Genomic DNA, 25,595 nt, shown 5'->3' with positions numbered 1-25,595 from the left:
CGAAAAAAAACCATGCGACTTACCAGTCTGCATGAGCGTCAGCGGAGTTGAAGATTTCTGCCGGTGGCTGTAACATAAAAAAGAAAATATTAATGTAGATATGCTGAAAATAGTTTGTGTTTAGACAAAAAAAATTTACAAAAATGTATTTAGTTCTTTAATAAAAAGAAATAAAAATTAAGTTAATAAAATCACAAATTTTCAAAAAGAATTAACTCTCACCTAAGAGTTGCTCCGCCGATGCATGAAGCCCCCCGGGCCTGCTCCTCCACTCAGATGGGACGTGACGAGCCATCCTTCCGCGCACTGGAAACTCGCGAACGCGACCGGGTGAAGTTAAAATCCCGAAAATTACTTAACAAATGTTTCGACACTCCCGTATTAAAAAGATTCGTAAAAAAACGCCCGGTAACTATCGGCAGCCCCGAACGACCGACGAACCGGCTGCAGTTCGTATAATTTCGAATCGGCGTGCGGCACTGAGCGATGCGACGCAGCGGAGTTTCTCTTGACCTGAAACAAAAAAATAAAACAATTATTTAGTAGATATAAAATTTAATTAAATGAAAAAATTAAAAAACGTTATTAAAAATCCAAAGAAAAAAATTGATATATACCCATGGGTTGCTCCGCCGGGGCAGGATACCCTTCCTGGGCCTCCTCCTCCTCTCAGGATGTCTGCGGGATGTCGGGTTGGTCCTCCTCGAGTGGTAGAATATTATCTGAAACAAAAAGATTGAAGTTAATATGCTGTTCTATTCAAGGTCTTGTTGAGCGCGTATTGTTCATCGTACCGCGCACGTGTTTTGATTGCGGGTGACCGGACGCGAGCACGCTAGCGCGCACCGTCCCTCCCTCCTCCCCGCGCTCCCCGCGCCTACACCCGTTGACTCCCGAACCTACGCAATACGAAACTAGCCGGCTGCCACTAGCGAGCACCCGTCCCCTGTCCCCGCGCTCCTTGGGATTGCTCTGCCGATACTTTATTCCAACGCAATGAGAATTTCGGCCGCGACGGAGAAGACGGGCGAGGTGTCGCACGATCGCGAATATTGCAATTTCGATGCTCACGTATCGTCGCCCGACTACAACTACGCTGAGTTATCGTGGCGGAATAAAGAACAAGGTTGCGATAAAGAACGACTCACCCACCTTTAATTGCTCGGCCACATGTCGTGAATGGACAACGGCGGTGTCCTGTGCAAAGGCACTGCGGTACATAGGGCCTCTAGAGCAACGCGAGACACAAGAACACGACGTTAAACCGCGAGAGAACATACGCAGAAGCCTCGATATCCGTCGCGAAAACCGATGATCTGCACGTGGCCGGCGTATATCCTCAACTGCGCGATGAGTCACGTAGGCCCCTATCGATCGGGCGATCGATGAAGCGCTGTGATTGGTCGGCGCGCCTAGGATCACCCATCTCTTCCCCGACCGTCATTTTCTGCTTAACCCGATCGCGATTACTTGCGGTCGCGGGTGAGGGGCGGAAAAAAATCGCGAAGACCATCCTTGCCATGACATATTAATGAATATTAAAATTAATATTTTTTAATAGGATTTACGTTCGTATTATCAACGAGTTAATTCACGCTCGTCGCGCGTCAGTTCTATAAAACTGTCGTGCCTTAAGAGGAATAGCCGCAGAATAAATATCGCTGATGAACGATCCGCTGGAAGGAGCTGAAACGAAGTTCTCTTTTTGAGATCGTGGCTGGCAGTTAGGCGCGACGTTAATTAGGATAAAAACAGAATTATGTTCTTCGACGATGGGTTTACGCGACGCGCATATGGTAACGCTTTACACCGAGGATCTTAAATTGTATACGGCTGGCTCATTACATTAGCGATGTGATTTCCGTGTGTACCTATGCGTTTATTACACGCGCTTTACTGCGCGTATCCACGTGTTTATTACACGCGGTATATCGTTCTATGACACGCTCTACGAAACGCAGCTCAAAAGTTTTGAGCCTTTTTCATTCGTTTCATCGCGTTGAATCAGAACCTCCTTACACGAGGGACGTCTTTACCACTCGGCGAGTCGCGGATTTATTTATCTTTATTTTCATTTCACATGCAGCATGCAATTTGTATTTTTTTTTTCTTCTGGACGTGATGTTCTATCGCACGAAAATAGCAGAATTGATTAACTTGTACGAGTATCGAAGTTCCCAGTGGGTCAAAATAAATCGCGGATGACTTAACGAATCCGCCCTCGTCGCGTCGTTGAAATTGACTTGTTAATTTTTCCGCGGCGATCGCTAATGGCGATTAGCGACGTTCGCGCTCGAAAGAAGAAGCCGACGATCGCTCTTATAAACTCGTTACCGCGGATAGCTATATTGTCCCGAAGGAGAGGATATTTAGAGGAGGCGATCGGCGACGAGCCGGGGAAGGCGCGGAAGACGACTCTGACGGTTGAGCGATGCCGGGTCGTTCCGGCGGGCGACCGGGTTAATAACGGGCTACACTCTTCTCCGGACGGGAAAGAAAAATTCATTGGTGCTCCAGGACCGTTCACGAAGGCTCTCGCTAGGAAGGCGCGGAAAGTCGAGACCGTGGGCGGGTGATATTTAGATATTTTACGTCGCAACGTCAAAAGCCGAACGCGCAATTTTTAATTACGTGGTTTTAAAAATTTATATTCTTTTTTTAAATCTCTTTTTAATGCTTAGCGGCGGTTTTCGCAAATTCTTTTCCTATGAGGCTGTATGCTTGCCAGGCGAATTAAGGAAGCCACGACACTCGCGTGTCTCAGGTCGGATTAATGCGAGGCCGCGTGATAAGGAGGACTTGGATAATGCCTCCTGCCGGCGGGCGTTCCAGCCTCATTTTTAATTCCCCGCGGGACAGCCGATTTCGTTAGATCTTATCACCGCGGGCGATTTCAGGTAAGCCCACTGAAAAGAAGGCACAATGGGCGTCCCCGAAAGTGCGCAGGTGGCACTCGCACGCCGAAGGACTCGCGGCATTTGTCCTTGTAAGACGGCGGGAGTTATCGAATCCACGCTAATGTCGGGAGGTGACGCGAGACCGTATTCTTCCTCCGCTACTTTTTTCTTTTAATTTTTTAATTTTTTTAAAGTCATAAACCATCGCTTTCAAAGGCCCCCGATGTGGCGCGGAGCCCGGGTCATCGTACTCGACCGTGATTCTATAAATAATAAGCTTATCAAACCGCCGAGGCTCGCGTTAATATTACAAATGAGAGACTTACCGTCGTGCACGTCAGACTAGCATCGCGGAGATCGAAGGGAGATCCTCAACGTCCGTCATTATTACGGAGTTAAGCTCATAATGGTTTACGCCGTTTCACATTGATACTACGCGCGGGGAACCGAAAGCCGCGTTGCTGGGATGCACGGCGGAACTTCGCAGCGATCCCTGAAGAATTCCTGTCCGGCTCGCGTCGGTCGTGAATCATCTCTCGCGAGCGCGGTACTATAATTAATTGCAGTTGTCACGCGACGCGCAGTTCTTTCGCAGTAATTAGGAAAATGGCGGCGTTATCGCGGCGACCTAGTCGCGATTTCTGTGAGACAGGCGAGCGTCCGGTCGCTCTCGGCGTGAATTATTCCGACGATGTGCAGTCTGGCCGCGTCCGCCGGAGTCGATCGGGGCGTAAAAGAAGCGGCGGATCGACCGCTCTCACTCCCGCCGTACGTGTCGCGTCGTGTCGCAATTAACATCCTCCTCGTGACGACCTCGATCCGTCCCCGATGCACCTGGCTTTCGTCTCGCGCCGAGCCGGCAGACGATGACTCGAACGTGACGAGACTAGAATTAATATTCGGAAATGGACCACTTGCCGGGGTCGCTTAGCTCTCAGCCTCTCGTTACCGCCTCGCGTGTAATTCGAGTTATCGTTTTCCTTTTGCCGCGTCCTTCTCCTCCGCCTTCCTCCTCCTCGCGGGCACCACACGTGGCTCGCCGTGGAAAACGGCGAAGCGAGCCAAGATTATAGCGGAATCGTCTCACGCGAGATGGAATTGGCAGCTTCCACGGGATCGCCGAGTTGCGTAACGAGCGCCGCGCGACGATCCATCTGATTTTTTTCTACTTCGCGATCTCCCTTTGCATCCGCGCCTTTTTTGCAGCTCACCGGCCACGGTGCTTCTTTTTATCGGAGCGAATCCCGACCTCGTCACGACGGCCTCGTCAGACCGGGGCAACGTCGGAGGCGAAAGGTTTCTCCCAGGATCGCGACGGTTTCCGATTTCCCCGTTCCCGTTTCGTTCGCCAATCTCCGCTCCCTCGGTCGCGTATTCTTTTTCAATTTCTGAAAAGGAGGGGAAAAAAGACGATGCACGTACGTATGCACGCCCGGGGAAGAACAATAAATGTTACGGGTCGTGCGTTGCGGAACCGGCGCCGGCGATAAATCACGTTAGCCGCGTGCTTAAATCAACGTCTAAATTCTCTTTTAAGTCACACGCTGTACGTTTTATAAAAGAGCGTTATTGATCGCCCCCCTCTTTGTAACTCATGTACACGTCTCGCCCTGAGATACGGGCGTGCGTACACTTTCTCCGTTTCTTATCTACGTCTTATCAGCGCATCTGCCTCTCATTACTATTCCACGGGCATTCATTATTATCCCGTCGCTCCTATTTACATTTCGCGTACACGCACTCTCGATCTCGCGAACGGCGTCGCGGAGTCAATACTTGATCTGTGGCTTATCTTACGGTTTCAGTGCGGCGATATTTATTCTTACGTGTATTACAATATATTTTACTATTGCAATTTTATAATTCATGAAAGCTCGAGACAGCTTTTGCCGCGCGTGACGGCCGTCGCGGCTGAAATTTTCGCGTCGGAATTCGCGCTCGTTTCACGGGGAGTATTTCGTCCGTGAAAACGGGCGGTATTTAATACAAGCCCGGTGCGTCTTGCATTAGCGGGCGGCGAGGCGGCGGGCGGGGGACGAGGAAGGAAAAGGAACGGCGGGAAGACGTGAGAGAGTCGAGGGCGAAGTGGACCGTTCGTCCTGTCCATCACGTTGCCGGCGTCAGATTATCGTTCTGACACTTTCCGAGTTACTCCGGCCGCGCCGCGCCCGTCTCCTGGCCGTTCCCCGGCAGACGGGGATCGCTGCCGCTTCTTCCACCTCGTCATCTTCTCTCTGTCCACCGGCGAGAGACGGACGTCCAACCGACGTCCCCATGCCGCTCGGGCAAAACTCGGAAGCGGGGAGAAAGCGGGAGGAAAGAGGGCGGCGAGCGAAACTGCGGCGGTGAGGGGCGCACCGTTTCAAGTCCGGTCTACCCGTTTGACCGGTGTCGATCAAATTTCCAAGGGAGAGATCATTCAAGGCCACCGTCGACGAAGATCGAGACAAAGCCCCCCCTTCCCTCTTCGCGTCGTTCTCTTTTAATTCCTTTTTTCCTCTCGTCCGTCTCAGGCGCACCCGCGCTAATTCCCAAGTCGATCCGCTGGAGAATCTACTCGACGACGCGAAGCAGGAGTTCGCGGATTACGAGCAAGCTTCGCGCTGGGACGCGAAAACGGGGGGGAGAAGTGCCTTGTTCGTTCGATACGCGATATCCGATCCGTCCCGACGCGGGGGCGCATTGTCATAATTACATACGACGAAAGAAATATCGGATACACATTCGCCGGGCGTGCTGATAAATTTTTAATTGAAAACCGTACGCGCGCGGCCAGGAATTTAAAGCGAAATCTATTTTCGCGTGCGCGTCCACTCGCCTGCCTTTTGGCGCACTGCCGCTGCAGTAAAAGCACGGGAAAGAGGAGAAATTTAATTCTGTCGGTTTATCGGTTGTCGATACATTTTTCGAGACGCATTAAAAGGCACTAGGCTGCACAAGCCCGGCGAATTATTCGCGATGAGCAACCCGTCTCATCGCCGCGCGAGAGAGAGGTCGGATACGCGGCAGCACGCGTGTGACCCCAGCCACGCGCGTCATTCAATTAATAATTCAATCATCGTTCTCGATTGGATTACCTTTTGGGCGGAAAAAATAAAAAAAGGAGGGAGCGACGGGGAACGGAAGGGGGAAAGGGGACCGGCAGCGTGTGACGCCCGGGGCGAAACGCAGCGAGAGGCTGTCATTACGTGCAATGGCCCATGCATTTATCAAATTATTTCGGTTTTGTATCGACCTATCGATCGGAGAGAGATAGGAGACAAAGCGGGGAAGGAGGGAAAAAAAAAAATTTATCGACGATGAAATTTCGGATTTCACAGATTTGCGCGACGCATCGGTAATACGGAGCCTTTCGTCCATCAAAGCCTTTGAATGATACAATAGAAAAATCGCAATAGCACGGGAGAACATTTTGCGCGATCGCAGATTAGTGAAACGCTGTCCGACCGAGTTTCCGTATCGTTAAGATTTCGCCAGATTCGCGTCTGATCAGTTTCTTCTTTTTTCTTTTTTTTTTCTAGTAAGAAATCTTTTTAAGACGCGTTACAAGATAATCGGATGTAAAGCGCGACTCGTGAGTAGCACACACACACACACACACAAAAAAAAAAAAAGAGAGACCCGCTCATCACCGATCCTGCTAATTATTGGCCGCTAACCGACACAGGGACACGCGTTACGCGGCTATTATTAGGTAACGCGAAAGTGTTACGCGAACTGGGAGCACCCGTCCCGCGTATTAAAATGCAAACACTACGTTCGGACGGTTTAATGCCCCGTTCGGTTTGAACGCGTTGGCCAGGTAATTAAATTGAATGAAATTACGGACGATTAATGGGCCGGACACGCTCCCGTGACTCATGCGCGAAATCACGAGGACCAAAAAGTGCTCCACGCGACGCAGTTTGATTGTCCAACGAGCACACAATCGCGTGTAATGTAACAAAAAATCTCGCCGTGCCGCCGTCTTGTACTACCACCTACCTAGATCTTTTAACGTTGCACTGCGTGGCGTGCATTAATTTTAAATACAAATCTATTATCAATACGAATATGTTATATTAATACGCGATGTCAAATATTGCATTACGCGTGTATGTTAAATATCGTCTGTGTGTTACGGGGATTTCCTCGATCCGCGTAATTTAGAAGTATTCCGCGTGCGGCTGGAAAACATGCTGCATTATATTTTTATAATATGTATATCGCAAAATTATAATTACGTCGCGCGCGAGGCACGAGGCGCTTCCGCTCCTGCCCGAGGTGCACCATTATCGCGAAATACTGCAGATGCATCTACACACACGGCCGCATTCCTGGACATTAGCATTGCCGCGTAGCTTGCACGTACACGCGGCGCGACTCCTGTGTGTGGGTTAATGCTGGTACTCGTGAGAGTGGTGCGACATCCCCCTGATGAAGTTGAGCCGCGACGTGTAATAAGGGTCGCGAAAGGCGAGGTAGGGGGAGACGAGCCGACGGACGGACGGACGCTGGTAAAAGGTGGGGCTGGATGAAGTCAGGGACGGATCGGTCCTCGCTGCCGTTTCCGGAAAAATGTACGCTTCCGAGGATACGCGTCCGATGTTAATCTCCTATTTATATTTCACGCCCATTCGCCGCGCCGTAAATATATCTGATACATCGCTCCTTCCTACGTGTATCTCGTGTGTTCGGGAACGCTCTTAATGAGATGGTATTTTAAGCGCGACGGAAGAAAATAGAAGCGACTCCCCGTCCCACCGCCCGCCGTCTAATGTTCGCGGCGCATCGGCTGCGAGCGCGTGTATCGAATATCTGAATTCACGTACGCGCGAGATGCACCTGAGTCTGAGAAAGACCCTACGTCCCTGGATGAGGTTGACACGCGGGGTGGACCTGTCGAGGAGGAGGGTTGAGGCTGGAAGCGGACGTGACACGGCCGTCTTGTGACCCATACCCTACCACCGACACCGCTCCTTTCCCCGTCTCCTCCTGACCCCTTCTCGCTGACGTCCACCCCCGGTCCACATGCCACGACGGCGACCGACCGCCGCTAGAGTCCGGCTCTATTGTTGTTATTATTAAAGGGGGTCGCCGGGGGCGGGAGGGCGGCTGCCGGTCGGGTGAGAGGGACGATGACGGAAAGGAAGGCGGCGTCTGCAGGTGACAGATGAAACAGCCGACCTCTCGCTCGCTCCCATTTCAGATCTCGGCACTTCTCTCTTCGCCTTCGTCGAATATACTCGCGCGCGCGAGCGGACACTTGCCCACATACGCGAGGACACACACATACAGCCGCGTGCACGCAACCGAGGCGGCCGGGGCTTTCTCTCTTTCGTTACTGCAAACTCACGTTCACCCTTCACGTACCACACCCCTTGCCGTGTCGGGCCTTAGAGTCGTCGTCGTCGTCGTCGTCGTCGTCGTCGTCCAGCTTCCTTCAAACTGTCGGACTGAAGCGTTTCGACACTGTCTTCGACGGATGCTTTAATCGATCCTTTAAGCAATCACTTTGAACTCGCTCTCTTCCTCCCTGCTTCCTGCCTTTCTCTCTTTTACTTTTCCCTCCACCCCTTCCGTTCGTCCCTGTTCTTTTCTCCTCGCCAGGACAATGCGCCACTTTTGTTGTGCCTTTAGACTAGCTTCGGGAAATTCTTTCCTCGCCTTCTGCAGCGGGGAATTATCGACGCTTATCCGGATCGCGCTTTTAATAAGAATCGATCGAGGCGCGATACGCGCAACGTTTCACATTAATTTAGTATAAATTCGTTTTCTTAGACAGAGCGGCATTAAAAAAAAAAAAAAAAAGAAAAAAGAATGCGTGCGTTGATTGCGAAATGCAGTGGGATAACGAGTCGCGTTATCCCGATTAGATCTTACGAATGAGAGCGTGGTATGGAATCTCATTATCATTCCGCCAGGCGGAGGCAATTCGATAGCGTGTCTTACCTACAACAAGCCTTTCATCGACAAGCGTGATCTTAGGATAACCGTGCCGAGCTCCTCGCTTTCAGAGCTCCCAGCTCTGTTCATCCGTTTGAGGTTTACGTCTATATTACGTGCCTCGATTGTGCGTTACGGAGATTAGCGCGAACTCTGCCGCGTAATATGTAGGATATTCAGTATCTGCTCCCGTCTGCGAATGCACGTCCTTCGTTACGGATGACTGGCAGAGAAGTGATTCTGACATCCATTGAGACGCCAGTCGGGAATCATGTGCGCGTATTGGCTCGACGTCCTCGCTGCCGCCGAGAGCTGAAGTTAGTTCGCGTTTTGTCCGCATTTATGTGATCGAGGCAGTCAGTCGCGCGTCAATTTGCCGCCACCGAGTTCTCTGCGCTTTCCTCTTCCTTCTCCCTCTCGTCGTCCCTCTTTCTGGATCCCATTGGCATCTGCCCGTTCGCGCCGTTGTCGCCGTCGATGTCCGTTGCCCGCTCAAGTCCGGAGAAACACGAAGAACCGGAGGGAAGACAGAACAAGATAGGGAGACTTTGCACTCTGCCGAGATTAGTTTTATCGCGGCTCGCGCTCTTTCCCTTCTCTCTTTCCGGCGAGCGGACGATCCCCTGAAGTGGACACTCCGGAAAACGCGAGGAATGCATGTCTCCCGTCCGCTCGGTGAAGGAGGGACAGCGCAGTTACATACGTACGTCCTCCAGGCCGAATTCTCTCCTCCGACTTTTCCCCGCTTTACTCTCGAATAACTCGGCGTCACCGCCGGCATCGCCACCCTCGTAATCACACCGGCCACGCTTCAACGTCCCTCGTCGCCTTCTCCTTTTCTCCCTTCCGCCCAGCGTCGTGTAGAGTCAGAGCTCCCCTCCCCCCTCTTCTTCCGAGGGATCCCACCGGAAACAAAACCAATAAACCGCCGCGGAAACGATATTCTGAAGTCCCGTGGAAGGACTGACTCCTTTCCGAAGTCCAATGGCTCGTGTCATGGTTTCCCGCCTTTCCCCTCTGCTCGCTTTGACACCTCGGCGGATCTTGCTCCGCGCGGAGTAGAGTTCAAGACAAAATTCTCCTCGCCCCGCACGGTTCCGTTCGCTGAATATGCAATGAAGCTTACGGGTGCGGTTTCATTCGTCCGTCGGTCCGTCAGCTTGTACGCGCGATGTACACCTACGCCCTTTCCAGAAGCGCTTTCGGGAAGCAACAGATACCGCTGTTCATCGATTCCTTCGCGAAACATTATGTTTTCCTTCGGAAATCAACGTTAAACTTCGCTATGAATTTCATCGCTGTCTTGAGCGTTTTACTTGGAATAAATTTTTTAAATTTCTTTACCACACTGAGAAAAAAAAATTATTTAATCTAAAAAAATATTTAGTTGAATACGTTCAAACGAGTATTTATTTAAAGATAGCAGAAATATATTTGAATTAATAAAATATATTGAAATAGACAATATATTTTAATAATTTAAATATATTTTTACTTACTTTAAATAAACATTTGTTTAAACGTACTCAACTAAATTTTTTTTCTTTGTTAACTAATTTTTTTCTAAGTATACTATCGTAATATTGCTCTCGCCGCCTCATACAAAAAATAATTTTTAATTCGACATTCAAGAAAAAATAAAATTTTTTTATAAAGTAAAAATAAATTTCTAAAAATGTAATTTTTAGCTACGAGCAAAATAGTAGCGTTCACGTCGATATCTTCATAATTGACAATTGTCAATCACGGCGCCGTAGATAGTGACGATCTCAATTCATTTTCCTTTAACGACTCCGTTTCGACAAACTAGCCTCTGCCGTTAATCAGTCCCTACAATGTGGCTTGATGCGGCGGTTCCCGAGCGACCGAGCGCACACAATGGTTCTTTGGAAGCAATCTAGGTTGGGTCTTGCAAAGCCATCAGCCGATTTTCGAGGGTCCGTCCGTGTCCGGCCGTCTGTCCGAGGAGACGTCGGTGGACGCCCAGGCGTCGTCGCCGCTCACGGCATTGATCTGTCGGACGGCAGTCTTGATATCGACGGTGGGGAGGGTCCGGAAAGGCGGCTAGGAGGGTGCCTGCTCCTACAGACCGCCACCCTCTCCCCCGGTTCTCTCCGGGTGACGCGAGTGTGGGTGTATTGTACGTACCGTGTGGCTCTCGCTTCTATACCTATCAAGCTGCGATCGGCGAGAGGGAGCGAGACGTTTGGAGTTGCCCGAAGTGGGGGTGGGTGGTGAAGGTGAGCATTGAAAAGGATGGGTCGAGGGGAACGCGAGGGTGGAGGACGCTCGCGTCCAGTCGTCATGCCGAGAGACAGCTCGTCACCCCGCGTCCGAGAGACTGATTACATCTCCTCCCACTCTCTCGCTTCTTCTTCTTCTTCTTCTCCTCCGTCCGTCCCGACGACGGAGGAACGGATAGCCCGTCTTTCTCCCCCGCACCGCGCCTGTGTTCTGTGCCGATGCTCCCACTGCGCGGGCGAAGAGACGTTAATCGAAGCAAATTGAACACACCGCGGTTTTGAACGCTCAATTAAGTTCCCCCTTGACGTTTCCACCCTTTTGCGAGGTGAACTACACGCGCACTCTGCATTTCAATGTAGTTCATTGTGGCATGCACCGGCACGTAAACGCTTCGTGGGAAATTTTCGAAATTTTGGGAGCGCGTGGGATAAGCGAATTTGCGCAGCGCGCTGCTCTAAATTTTGCCGCGGCGGACAGGTTTTTCAAGGCTCGCGAAATTCAGCCGCGTCTCTCTCGCGGAAGAAAAAGCAGCCGGCCGATAAACCGGCCGTTAATGACAGCCCTTGACTTTATGGTTGCGGACAGAAGTTCTACGAAGCCGATGCGAGATCGTCATTATCCGACAAATTGCAAATGAGACCGCTGGTTTTTGCAAAAACCGCGCGTGCAAGCACCAAATCAAGCACCGAATTTCGCCTCGTTATCCATAATTATAAACAGCTGTAATTCTGAGCGTTGGCAGAAAGAGCGAAGGAGTTTATTACGAGTCCCGTGGAGCCCGACAAACGAAATCTCCGCGACGATTATCCGTTACGAGGAAAGCACCGACACTGTCTCAATTACGCGTATTTCTTCGTCATTAATCGCCGCCGTTCGAAGCAGTTACCTGCGATCTCGGCAATAAAATTAAAAGAAGCGAGAGGACCGCGAGGCAGCTCGTTGCGTACGAAGGACCGCCTGAGAAGACGAGGGGCTCCGAGGTTGTTCGGGTAAGGTTGGTCGGCTGACCCGGTTGACAATCGATTGACGGCTGTCGCCAAGACCCTTGCCTCTTTCTGTTTCGACGACCCCTTTTCGACCGCGTTGAACTCATCGCCCTCCTTCGCGCGGAACCTGTCCGCCGCGACAGGTCGAATAAGTTCCGAGCCAATTATCCTCGCCCGCGGGGAACAGGAAATCGAGTCGCCCGACAATTAGCCACGTTCCATATTTCATTCCGTTAATTTCTAATTCATTATCATTTTTGCCCGTCGCGCCCCGTTGACTTTCGATGCCACGTGGGCCGGAGAGCGCGCACTGACGTGACATATGGCAGGCAGATGATGTCCGACTGATGTTGACGATTATTAGTACGTCCATCACTTATACGTTAATACAGTAACGGCGAGAGCGCGACTCGTCAAATAACGTGCATCTGGCGTCGACAAGGACGAGTTTTCCCGTGCACAGCGGCATAAAATCGTAGAGATCTAAAATCGCGAAACCGTAGCTAAGGAAAAGAAATTCTTTTCTCTCTTTCTCTGTGTCGCGGTGAATACCGGTACAATCAATTTCCCTCGTTCCATCTACGATCCTGAATTTAATTAAGGAGTTGCCAATGGCCACCGATAAATTGTAGCTTTACCCACACCCCCCCTCCCCCGACGCGACCCGTCGAAGTGCGAGAGGCTCGATGACGAGGGTGGCGAAGATGGGAAGGTAGTCGCGAAGTAGCGCCGCGAGGTGTAAAGCAAGACCGCGGCGCGGGTGAGTGCGTTGAACGAGAAAATGTACAACGAACGACCGTGCCGTCGTGGCGGCGGCCGTGGTGGTGGAGGATGGATATGTTGGTGTACTACACGGATACCTACATAATACGAAAAGCCGGCACGAACACCAGCCCGCCGGCGCATGCACTCGCGGATACATACACGCGACTTCTACCGCGAGCCTCTCGTCCTGAGGAAGGTTTGCGGAGGTGGCGGGGCTGAGCGTGTAGCGGGCTGCGCTGGATATTATTTGCCGAGGACAGTGACAAACGCCCGTCAACGTCACTTCCACTCGCACCCTCAGCTTCCTACCACTACCGTCGCCCGTCGCCGCCGCCGCCGCCGCCGCTGCACCGTCGCCCGCGCGTCCTGCACCGCCGCTGCTGCCTACCTCCCTCGCCTCCGCGCCCGCCGCCGTCGTTCCTCTCAGGAGCCAGAAACGTGACGAGCATATCTAGCTCTGGACCAACTCGTCATCTCTGCCAGCCATCAGAAGGCGCCTCTGGTGACTGCGATGGCACCACTACTACCGCGGCACCAACGACACCGCCATCCTCGCACTCCCATCGACGCTGTGACTCCCGGCGCTCACTCTACACGTACGTGAAATCGAAGAAGGTGAGAGGCGACGCGGGGAGGCGCGGGTGGAAGGTCGGTGTGTGAGAGCGGGTGGAGAAGGAGGCGGCTTGACGTATCGCGGCCTCACGTCATCCCGTCTTACTCGACGCTGTCCGTCAGAACTTCTGCCGCGCGGAGAATATACGAGCGCTCCTCCGCGATTTTGCCCCCGTGAAAAATCGTTATTGCCCGAGTCCTTCAAGATGACGACCTTCCCGAGACCGAATTCGTTCTCCTCCTTCCCCCGCTCAAATTTTCGGACGATCTTTTTCTGCTTATCGCTTTATCAAACGATCTGCTCCAGCCTGTCGCGCTCGAACCGTTTCGTTTTCGTTTTCTTTCGCCATAGCGAAGCGCAAACCGGCTCGAAATTTCTAAGATAAATTTTTATTATCTGCGAAAGTCACGACTACTCGACGTTTACGCAAAATCAACCAAAAGAAAAAAAAAAACTTTTTAATTATGTAATCCTCATTTTTTTGCAATGTATTTTTTCATGAAATATAAATTCAAGTCGCTTTTAAAAAGTATTTTCTCATTTTCTGAACGGTAACACACCCGACAGAAGTCTGACCTTTTCTCCAAAAAAAAAAAAGTTCTAATATCTACGATACTCCCCGATAAGAGCTTTGACGACCAAGTGGGCGGCTGGTATAAGTAAAGCAATCGGTGTTTATTACACTCCCCACGTTTTTTTTTTTCGTGCGAGTCGCTCACAGACGGCAGATACATTGTGCTCGCGCGGTGGACGACGCAGGTGTTCGCGTACGCTTTTAAACGCGTTAGACCCGCATCGCTCATTATCTCACCTTCGACGCGGGTGAGCGATATTGTATTCCGGCAAACCGGAAGTATAATACTGCTAGACGAATACTCTAGTTGGCCGCGGAGGGTGGGGTTGGTTACGCAGAAGGGTGCACGCTTCAACACCGAGACGTACAAGTCGAAAGCGGGACAAGGGGGGGAGGCGCGGGGGGGCTCGAGAGGGCGGCAGGCGAAAGGGGGAGGACGAAGAGCCAGGATCGCGCGGCGGGGGGAAAGGAGTCAGAGGCGTAGGTAGTCATTATGTGGAGGGAGGTGACGTCACTGACGGTGACGGATGGCTACACGTCAGGCGAGTATAAACCCCATGGTACCCAATAAATTATTGCAACTATAAATTACTTCTGTGCTCACGATATAATGCTACGGCTACCGCGGCGGACGGTGTGTGCGTAGGACGTCGTACACGACGATCCGCGCGTGTGTGCGCGAGCGTGTGGATTTGCGTGCGGACCTCTGTGTACGTACGGTCGTGACGATACCCAGGCCGGTGGGGCGAGCAAACAAAGGTGGCACGATGCCGGACTAACTAGGCTCGGTATGGGCATAGGTAACCCCATACAGGACTTTCTTTCTTCGTCCCCCTTCCCCTTCGGCGCCCTCGCGCCGTCTCTTTCTCTCTGTTCGTTGCTGTCCCCCCCCTCCCGGCCCCTCCGCCGCCACCCTCGGTCCCTTTCGTGCGGTACGCGCGCAAACGGGCTCCTCGATTTACGAACGTTTCTGACCACCATTCCTGCTGCACCGACGTTTTTATTCGCGTTATGGGAATTTACGCTAAGCCGACGAAAGCGAGAAGTCCGCGGGATTTACGGTGGCGTTTTCGCGCGCAAAAAGCTTTTTCCCGCGATATCGATGATTCCGGACGGGGAACGTTCCGTTGCCAAGGAAACAGGCAAAAATAGCGGCGTGATTATTTAAAGATATAACGACATTTCAAATCTCAACGCGGCTTGAAAAGTGGTTGTTTAGTAGGAACAGCTTGTTGATGAAACCGTGCGGTTGATTAATATTCGCAGTCAGCAAAACAGTCGATTTCCTTGTTCGAGATTAGACTATCAGTTACTTCGCATTTGCGTATAGGCGAGTTACGGCTTTTAATGTCCGCAATTTAAAGTGACGATACGCGGAGAGATGACGAATCTCGATTTATTTCGCGACACTTATATACATACGTGTAACGAAACGCTTTTGGAATTTGAAGTGCGCGACTTCCAAGATCCTCCTGGACGGAATCGCTTCTCGCGCTCGTTTCCAGAACGCTCGGGGGGCCCCGGTCGCGATGGAAACCACCGGGGTAACATAATCCCGATACGTAATAAATATCGCCACGTCGGTCCCGTTCGGCAGTATTGGTGTGTCTGTCTCTCATCTGGATGCCTTTGGGGGCCAGGAATAGGGGCAGCGCGGGGGCGCAGCGGGGCCCGGGGGGTGGATATTATGGGCGAGCGAGTGAGTTATACGCCTTGCCGCATGTGTGTCGCATAAATCTGTTCCTAGCTCGGGTCCCGGCCCCCCTTACGACTGCGCTGGAACCGCTCCGGCTTCGAGCGACGGAGGACTGAGTGACTGACTGACTGCCGACCTCCTCCTTCCCGCCCGCCTGGCCATCACCTCCTTTCGCCCTGCCGTGTATTTCCCTCGGCAAACTCTGCTCCTCCAACTTTCCCCGACATTTCCAACTGCACACACCCCGCTGAACGTTCTGGCGCGTCGAGGATGCGGGGGATGCGGGGGCGCGCGCAGTTCGTTTAAAATACGTGTTACATGCTGAGCCGGCGGTATTTAAATAACAGGAAAAACGTGGCGATATGCATTCCTCGTGGTTTTTTTTTTTTTTTCCGCGTTGAGTCGCGGCACGCTTCGACTCAGGATTTTTCGGATAATTATCACGCCGGTACGCCGATAACGAGGGCAATCTATTGCAATCAATTAAATTTCTCGGCCCGCGACGTAATAAAAAATGCACAATTGAAAGTGACGATAAGTTCCGACGGCGAATCGTCGTCGACCGTGACTCATCGCGCTAACTATCGAGGTGATAGCTGGTAGCGCTTCGTAAATCGCGTCGCGTGACATATTAGTGGGCTATATTTAGACGACTGTCCACCGGTGAGGCGGTACCGCCGCTCTAAGTCTTTCACGACGCGGGAAGGTGACTTATAAGCTCTCGCCGGACACGGTACACGGTGTAAATAACTCTGGGAGCGGGAAACTTCGGCGATGCCGAAAGTCGGGCTGCGTCGTGAACTTTGAGGCTCGCGCGCGAGGACGTGTCGCGGGTGCTGGACGCGTTCTCGAGAGGATGACAAAGGTACAATGCGCTCCCTGTGCCGCGATGATGTTTCGTTCGAAAGGGAGCCGTTCGCGCGCGCGACAGGAACTAAAAATAATCGCCGTCGCGCTATTAGAAACGCGAAACGGCGCTCTCGGGGCCGCGGGGACTTCTAAGTGCGAGTTAAGGCGCGAGTTATTTGCGTTGGGGAATCGAAGCTTGTCGTTGGACGTGAATTAACTGGGGTCGGCCCCGCGCGAGAGAGAGGAAGATTGAGAGATGCACCTGCCGTCCGCGTCACCCATCCGTTACCCGAACGACAAGAACGCTTCTCTAATTTCCATTCACACTAATCCGTAACGAAGCGGAGCACGGAGGAGTCCGCGTCGCGTATAAATTGTGTAAAGGGAACGCGCGCGTTAATTAACAATCCGCTTTGGCTAACGGGTGATCTCTCGGAGGCGATAAGACGCGATAACCAGGTAATTCGGGTCCTAAACTCCGACCGCGGTGGTGACGGACGTGAAGACCGGCTCTCGTTCTCTTTCTCTCTTTTACTACGTCCGTCGATTCGACGCGGTCGTGAGAAAACGCTCAAATAACATCTGCCTGTGCGCGTTTACGTGCGACGTCGTACGAAATCACTCCGCCGCGCTTCCAAGCGAGCCGTCAAGGCGAGACGAACGCGAGAGCGGCTTTCCGGAGGGGGAGGAGAGGGGGGGGGGCCCCGGCAAGAAACGATTCGGCCGCGGCGGGAAGACGGAGGTCCGGGAGAACGAGAGACGAGAAGACGAACGGCGGGCAGACGGGTGGCGGGCGGGAAAAGGGGGGAGGAAGATCGAGAGGCGCACCTGTCCCTCTGTACATCAGCCGTCCGTCATCCGGGCGACAGATCGACTCTGTCGGTGCCGCGCCGCCCTTCTCCACCTTCTCTGGGCGCTTCTCGGCGAGCACTCGCCTCGGCGCGCAGCACCACGTGGCACCGCACTTATTTACGCTGACACAATATTTATTAGGACGGATCGGTGAGTCGGCCGTTCGCTCATTCGCGCGGCCCGCCAGCCTATTTCGGGACCGCCTTCCCTCTTTACGCTCGCTCGCTTGCTCCGACGACAACGCGGACGACGACGAAGTGGCCGTTTCACCAGAGACGCGTTCGCTCCTCCTCGGGATTAAGACGCGAACTGGTCACGCGCCTTATTTTCTACTTCCCCGGTCGACAAGACGCCGGATGCGCCCGCCGGCTTCGCTTCGCGCCAATTGCACCTCCGTGCTCAACGTCGTCGTTCATCACGGAAGTTTTTATTTCGGGCCGTGACGGCGATCGGACAGACACGTCGTTGATCTACATACGTCTCGCGTTACGCTTTCCAACTGCGCGATAGGCCGCGCCTCGGCGCGTTCTCGCGAGAAGCGAAGCGAATCTTCACCGCTCCGTTATCGAGCGAAGGCGACTGGCATTATTAAAAAAAAAAAAAAATTGTTTATTGCCCTAAGACCTATTTCTTTAACTGTTTCATCGGTACAAATTGTTATCGGGGAGAGGACGATTAATGTGTCAGTCGAGGAGTCGCGGAAACCGCCCCCGGTCTCGCGCTCTTTGTGCCTCCTTGGTACCCGGAAAGAAGTGGATATTCGTGGTACGCGCGGCCGCAACTCGCCACTTCGCGAGAGGATATGACAGGGGCTGTGTAAACGCGGCGATAACCGGACGGATCGACACCAGCTGGCTCTATGTTTGTTGCCGAGTCTATAAATAGGCCAGTCGGCCCTTTCTCCTTCTCGCGCGTCCCGCATCCACCGTCGCCACTTTCGCGTTCTCCCTCTCTCTCTCTTTCTCTTTCCTCCGCGCGATGCTTGAGAGATGTTACTTCGCTGACAATTATTGTTGTCACGGCCTCCGCTCCGGCAGTCGGTAACAGAACTGACACTTCGAAAGGCAGCGTGACGGAAAGCGCAAGAAAGAGCGGTGGAGGGCGAGAAGGCGCCGAGCGGCATGACAGGGCAACAGAGACAAGGAGAAAGGAGACGAGGAGAAAGAGAAAGAGAGAGACAAGGGGGTGACGAACGAGGGGGGAGGAGAAGAGTGACGGATATCGTGATGAAGGCGTCCTCCTGTCACCTTCCTCCCGCCCCCGTTCTTCGCGGCGCCCTCGCCGCGTCGCGCTTGCACGGCTTCTCTCATCGGGCTACGTCCGGCTCGAGACACCGCCAGAATTACGCGCGAAGGGCTAGCGGAGTAAAGAAAGTATCGAATCCGTATGAAATCCTGTCTCCCGCCGCCAACAACTTCGCCAGCTCGCAACGGCCGGCGAGACCGAATTCATCAAATTATTCTCAGCAATCAAAGTCTAAAAAACGATTAACAAGATCGACCGATGGAACGTCGGGTTTAATGATTCTCTTATGAAAAAAAGAAGCTCGTATAATAAAAAGCATCAAGAATTGGTTTATCATTTTAATCGTGTAAACAAATTAATTTTAGAAAGCCGTCCACGGTTGTAACGGCGATCGGGCAGCGGTTTTTGCATTCGGCGCTCGCGAGACGATAAAAATTAATCCACCGAATCTTGCCGTCCGCGAGCCGGCGGTATTTCGAGCCGGGAAAAATTCGTTAATTTCCGTTCGCGGCGGTAATATATCACGATAAGCTACGCGACGTCGGGCCGACGTCGCGCCGCGTCGCTAAGGGCTAAAGAGAGAAATAAGCACGATCCTCCAGTTCGGGATATTAATCGCGCTCCTCGGCGATCCCGACTTTCGCCTAATGCATAAACGCCGTGGGGACGACCGCTAACGAAGAGCGAAACGAGTTCGCGGATTTCGCCTTCCTGAGCAGCGGGAGCAGCGACGCATCGATCATCACTGTCGCCTGTTGCGCGATTGGACGGACGGACGGTCTTACCGGACGTGCGCGCCCGTCATCCATCATTCAGTCGTCGTATCTGCATCAACGGGCCGCATCTTCGGCGCCTCCGTGCGCGCATTAATACCGTTCCACGAAGAGCGCGCGCGAGACGATTAGCCCGATCGGCCTGCTATATTTCGGGCCGCGTCGTAAATTATTTCGCGCGGCCGCATTAAATTTATCGCGGCGATGTCTCGGGACCAGTTCCGAGACGAGCGAGTGCCACTTAACCGGTGACTTTCGCCTCGCGATCGACGCGAGATCGGGGCACCGTCCGCCGAGGCCTCCCCCTCCCCCTCCTCCTCCTTACCCCCGTTGTGTATCAGCGGACGAGCGGACAATGGTGTTCTGAAATCTCGCGGGGATTGATCCTTCACGCTTCAACGTCGCTGAGTATATATTCTTCGCGATATTCGTCACGTTCGATCCCGGCCGGCGGATCGAACGGCGCGATACGTCAGCCGTAAAAATAAGAGGTCGTAAAACGCGCGCTGGGTCCGGTTCTGCACCGGCTATATTTGAGCGTGACAGAATTTTGAAAGCCCGCGGAATGCGCTTGGCTGATTTTCGCGCTAAGTGTTTTTCATTAGTCATCTTGTTTTGCAAGTGTAACAAGATAATTCGCCCCGCCATTCGTCAGACGCCTTCCTCCGAAAACAGCGGACCAATAAGCCGCGTCTTTGAATTCTCTCGGACATTAACAATGAATATACATGTCACGTATCAGCTGTTCCTCGCGCGTTACGCCACGGTTTCAAGAATAATCAGCGGACGTGGATTTAAATATACATTCGATTAACGGATACCTTTAATCGCTACGCTGAGACAGAAAGAAGATTGACAAAGAGACGCTACGCGAACGAACGTATCCGGCGGATGACAGGGAGGAGACGCGGATTGACAACGTCGAAGAATATCTTTTACCGGTGGCTTGTTCGCCGCTTGTCGCGGGGAACCGTCACTAAAATATGGACGTTAATAAGTCGTACATACGTACGGGCAGCGTGTGGGGCCGCGCCACTTGCCAAAAGGTCTTTTTCTCGCGAAGCGAGATTCCAACGCGCCGCTCCACCGGGTTTCTCCTGTCCATCACTCACCGTCGAGCCCGAACCGTCTTCGTATCTCCACCGTTCGTACCCCCTCGACGGGTCACTCGTCATCCCAAATCTCGGCGGATGCGTTATTGCGACGTTGGCGCGTACAGATAATCCGTGTTCGCGCCAGAATGAAGTAACATACGAATCGCTTCACCCTCGTCGCAGATCGGATTAGCGAGCGCGACGAAAGAGTTGCGGACTTTGCCACCGAATTTCTCGTTGTCGCGCGCGAAGCGACGAGGCGCGGCTTTACTTACGATCCGTATCAATTTTTGCGCGGGATAAAATCAGCTCCGAGCGGAATCGAGACTGCGTCGAGCTGATATTTATTTTCACGGAAGATTGTATCTTATCGGCGATTCGTGCCATCAAATTTCCGTTTACCTGTCCTGTTAAAGTAATTCGACCGCGCACACACTCGTTACCTCCGTCGTTAAGAATAAATTATAGAGCGTCGTGATAGCGGCAGATTTATAGCTGTTAATTATCCTAATAGAACTTTAGATAATGATAATTGCAGTGTTTTTTTTTCCCTCCTCGCCGGTGGAAATACCGGCGTTTTTACCCACGCGATGCATCCCCCCGATCGAATCGAGATGCGCCGATGTCGCTGATAATATTATACGCGAAAGTGTTAATCTCGCAAATGTTAATTAGCCATTACGCCGGGATCGTCAATAGTAAATTACGAGCTATTAATGGGAGGCCTATCAGCGGCGTAGATCAACGAAAGGATCGACTTTAATTTAACAGTTTATGCGCGCGGTGTGAGCGTGACCCGCTATCAGCAGGCCGCGATGCAGCGCGGAAAACGATCGCCAGCAGGGTGATAAAGTCCTCGCGATCGGCCCCCGCGATAAATAATCACTCGGCCGCGTGATGTTTTCGAGATAATTTATTGACCCGCGATGGCCGGGAACGCGTCGCTAGCTGACTTCTTCGGTGCTGCTCCTTGTTCGCCGCGATAATTATTTTATCACGCGCGAGATATCGCCGGAAATTGATAAGGACAATCCCCGGGTTCGGGCGCGGTAACGCGGCTCTGCGTCAGATTTTTCTCGGCGTCGGAAAATACGTGTCGCGCGGCGGCAGCGTGTATCTTAATAAATTACAACGCGGGCGCGCTGAATGATTACTAACCGGCGGAAAACGACAATCGAAGCTGCCGAGATTTTCGCCTAGAGACTATTGTCTGCGACCAGCTTTGGGCGCGTGACGAGCGCCAAGTCGAATCAACGGGCGCACCAGTCGAGGTTCGCGCACAGGCAGGCGTCCTATAGACGTCAGATTTCGTAGCGCTCGGTCGAACGAAATGAAAAGCGCGAACGAAGCTCCGTGGATTGCGGCGCGTAATATTCGCGGCAGCTCGCGCGATTTTGTTACGAGGCGGCGCGACAATTTCGCAACAGAAACACCGGCCCCGGAAATCCAAGATCTCTCTCGGAGCTCGGTATTTCAAGGCGAGGGCAAGTTGAAAGGGTAGCTGGAAGGCGGAGGAGCGAGAGGCAGAGAGAAAGAGAGAAGAACGGGGAAAGATTTTGAGTACACGTAGAGAAGGCGACGGCAGCAGGGAAAAGCAATCGGGCGACGCGGATTCGGGGTTTTCACAGCCCTTGTCGATCGCGCGAGATTGAACGAGGCGTGTCCAAGTGCCGCGACTTCGGAATATCCGTGGAAAATTGAAGGAGAGCACGCTCTACCTAGATCCCGCCTGCGACGGACCACCGCGGCCCCGACGTTGCTCGATCGCTTTTTAAACGGTTAATCGACGACTTCTGCGCGGCCGTTTCCACACATCCTTTTACTCGCGTGAAGATAAATTCTAAATTTCACTCGACGAAGAATAAATTTCACAGCGAGAAAAATTGACTTTCATAATTATACCCATTCTTTAAAAATAAAAAAAAAATTTTTTAAGTGAGACCTGCGTTACAAATTATTTCTCGAAGTAGCTTTTGTAATTCTAACAAGTGCCGGTGTCCCGCACGTCCGCCCTAATCCTAATCGCACCTTTCTATTTGCATTTTTAATGGACGCGGGCCATCAACGTCGCCGGCAATTTCTTTCGACGGGCCCACCTCGGGAATTATATATAGATACGGGATCTGATCGGAGAGCGTCGTTTACGATGACGCGAGTGGCGGCGAAGGAACGCAGCTACGGCTCGCAAGGGGTAGGGGAAATTCGACAGACTGATGGAGTGAGTGTTGACTTAGGATAACAGTCGCCTCATCAGTCAATCAGTCAGGTAGACAACGGTAGGAAGGTACTCCGTCTTCGGTTGGAGCCTGTCGTCTTGTTCTGTTCACGTCGTCCTAAAGAACACCTAAGTGAGTCACGAATCTGACCACCTGACATTCGAGGGACTTAAGATCGAGGGCCGAAATGAAAAAATAAAGAAAGATAGTGGGACAAGTCCTGGACGGATCGAATGCTAAAGAAGTTCGTTTGCGGCCCCCGCGCGAGTGCATTGATCTAATTCCCCGGGCGTTTCTGACGCATCTCCTTGAAGCGTGATGAGCGAACGGTTGGTCATTTAATTTTTGCTAAAAATGCAAATTTCTTTCTCTTCAAATAAAAATCGTAACTTTTAACACGCAAATAAATTTACGTCAAGCAATAATTTTTTTTTTATCTTACTTTTAACGATGCATTTCGATTTAAGCGACCGGTTTTAAGAATTATATTTCGTATCGGTATATTTATATCGTAATAACAGTTAATCACGGACAACGCTACTTATTTGGAGCGGTATTTTAAATATACGCCCTCCTAAAAATATCTCGAAATCACCTTCTCCCTGAAACTCGCTCGAAACAAGAGTGATATTCTTCTGAGTTTGAAACGCGACCCTCCCGATCGATCTGAAAAATCTGGATCATCACTTGAGGAAGTCGTAAATCAACGTCTTGTATCTCTCGAATACGGATTGAGTATGAGGCTTTCAAAGCCGGTTGCTTCGGAGCGAAGAAGGCGTCGCGGGGAGGCAGGGAGAACGGAAAGAGGCGGAGGGGGATGAGGGAAGCGAAAGAGACACGGAAAGAAGGACAGAAGGCACGCGCGAGGGAGAGAGGCAGAGGTGCGGAGGAAGGAGAAAACGGATTCACCCGTCAGTCACTCTCTGGCAGACCGCGAGAGAATCACAATGCGAGGCCTCCCTCTTCTCGGCGTCCCTCCTCGTCCTTCTGTCCGCCCGTCCGTTCGTCCGTCTGTCTGCCTGTCCATCCGTTCGTCTCTTCGTCTGCCTCCTGTCACTCTCCCCGCCAGCCTTCCGACGGTTCTCGCATCAGAAATTCATCTCCTCTCCTGTCCTCCTCCGGGTTCTCCTTTTGTTCCTTCCCTGCCGCCGCAGCCGCCGGCTTGTTATTATGTACTGTTTTATTGCCAGGACGTTGCTAAAGTTCGACCCGGTTACTTGCCCCGGCGTGGCGTCATTGCTGCCGAGGAAAAGAGGGAGAGAGAGAGAAAGAGAGATCCGCGCCTCCTCGGGATATTCGCCGAGATAACCGTGCGCGAATAGTACTACTTATCAAAGATCCGTCTCGGAAGGCGTCCCGGCAACTTCACTCGGCCGCCCGTAGAAAAGCCCGAGAAATTAACTTCGTGCACCGTGAGGCCCGAGCGGCTCTCGCGGAGATCTTTTCTGATGCACGCAGCTCTACATTCTAACACGGTGGTTATGTAATTACCGGTATCCACCGACGGCCTGTCTAACAATGAGAAGCACGGTAATGGCCGGCGGATGCTCATGCATGTAGTAGCCTCCACACAGATTGATTACAAATGCTCGCGTTGAATGGAATCGGATAGATATGTAAAATAATTCTCGAAGGAAGATTTCTTAGACGTCCGAGCGGACTTTGCCCGAAATTCAAATGAATAATTTGCTAATCAACGTTTCGACTTTGCCCGTTTATATTTTTTAATACCGCCTCTTTGCTAACTGGATTTTTTAATCGCGCAGGTTACTGTCGGTAGATCGTGTTTACCGCGGGAAGTCTTCGCGCTGACTTTTAAAGCCGCCGCTCTGCATATTAGGTTTCTCGCAAACAATTAAACAGACGCCCCGCGCTGTAAATCCCCTTGCCGGATGAACGTTCGGCGTGGATACTAATTACAAGCAAACCTAACTGATTTAGCGCGTTGATTGCGCGTAAATCACTAAAGTACACAGGCTGACACAAGCGCGGATACCTACGAACGCGAAAATTTACGCCTTACTCCCGACCGCAATTTATGAACCTGCACTAAAAGATCCTTGTCTTAACACCTTATTTTTCGTTTTGTCATTTGTAAGACTTACCTCGTTTCATCTCGGTCGACTCGTTCTCTCCTTTGCGCGTCTAAGAATGACAAATTGCTTTTCGGAAGAGCGGCCTCAAAAGAATACATCTGAAAATTGACAGAAAATAATCGGTTTTAGTCTCAATTTTTAAAGACATGTTATACTGACACGAAAAATCGCGCAAGATATAAATAACGTCAAATTAAAGAAAGCCTCTATTATCTCTTTGCTAAACCAATTAAAAAAATTTTTTTTTTTTTTTTTAATAATTAAAATATACAGAAATATTTGCTGCACGTATTATTTTATTTCGTCGGCTTCGGGAGTCAATTCTTTTAACAATTTATGACGACGGAATTTGCACGCAGTCAAAAGCGATTTCATCAAACGCCGCGACATTAATTCAATTAACTAAGATCGGACGTGGTTTCTCTCCGCAGCCTCGAGGTTTTGCGAAACGGAAGCTCGGAGTTTATCAGCAATTAGCAAGTGCTGATCGTCCCCGCGAATAGCGAGCGTGACCAGCTCGGTCGTTCGACTTACGACTAGATCGTTTTCGCGACGGGATAGCTAATACCGTTGCGGTACCAATACCAGTTTAGCCCTCCGGTACATCACCGATATGTGCACTCCAATATATGCAGGTGCCCGCTATCTGTATCCTCAGTTCGTGCGCGGGTTCGCCGACGAGGCAGGCGAAGGGGAAGGGGGGGAGGGGCACGACAAGCGGGGGAGAGAAACCACGGGAATGCAGAGACACATTTGTAAGAGAGAAAGAG

The 25,595-nt window shown here is 51.7% G+C and overlaps 1 protein-coding gene and 1 long non-coding RNA gene across 5 annotated transcripts in view; one reads left to right on the top strand and one right to left on the bottom strand.

The window, feature by feature from the left end:
• Nucleotides 1-25,595, top strand: part of Tio (zinc finger domain-containing protein tiptop) — a 133,517-nt gene that overhangs the window by 95,298 nt on the left and 12,624 nt on the right. The gene's annotated exons all lie outside the window — the stretch shown is intronic.
• On the bottom strand, nucleotides 2-25,440 carry LOC139109121 (uncharacterized). 2 transcript variants are annotated; one of them, XR_011546787.1, is made up of 4 exons: nucleotides 24,835-25,440; nucleotides 618-722; nucleotides 223-513; nucleotides 2-67 (listed from the first exon to the last, which is right to left on the bottom strand). It is a non-coding gene; the product is annotated as an uncharacterized lncRNA (long non-coding RNA). The 2 variants fall into 2 exon arrangements; XR_011546786.1 differs by having other exon boundaries at nucleotides 2-513.

Source organism: Cardiocondyla obscurior, linkage group LG16 (genome assembly GCF_019399895.1).
Source record: "Cardiocondyla obscurior isolate alpha-2009 linkage group LG16, Cobs3.1, whole genome shotgun sequence".
Taxonomy (NCBI): Eukaryota; Metazoa; Arthropoda; class Insecta; order Hymenoptera; family Formicidae; genus Cardiocondyla; species Cardiocondyla obscurior.
This window is presented reverse-complemented; position numbering and strand designations above follow the sequence as displayed.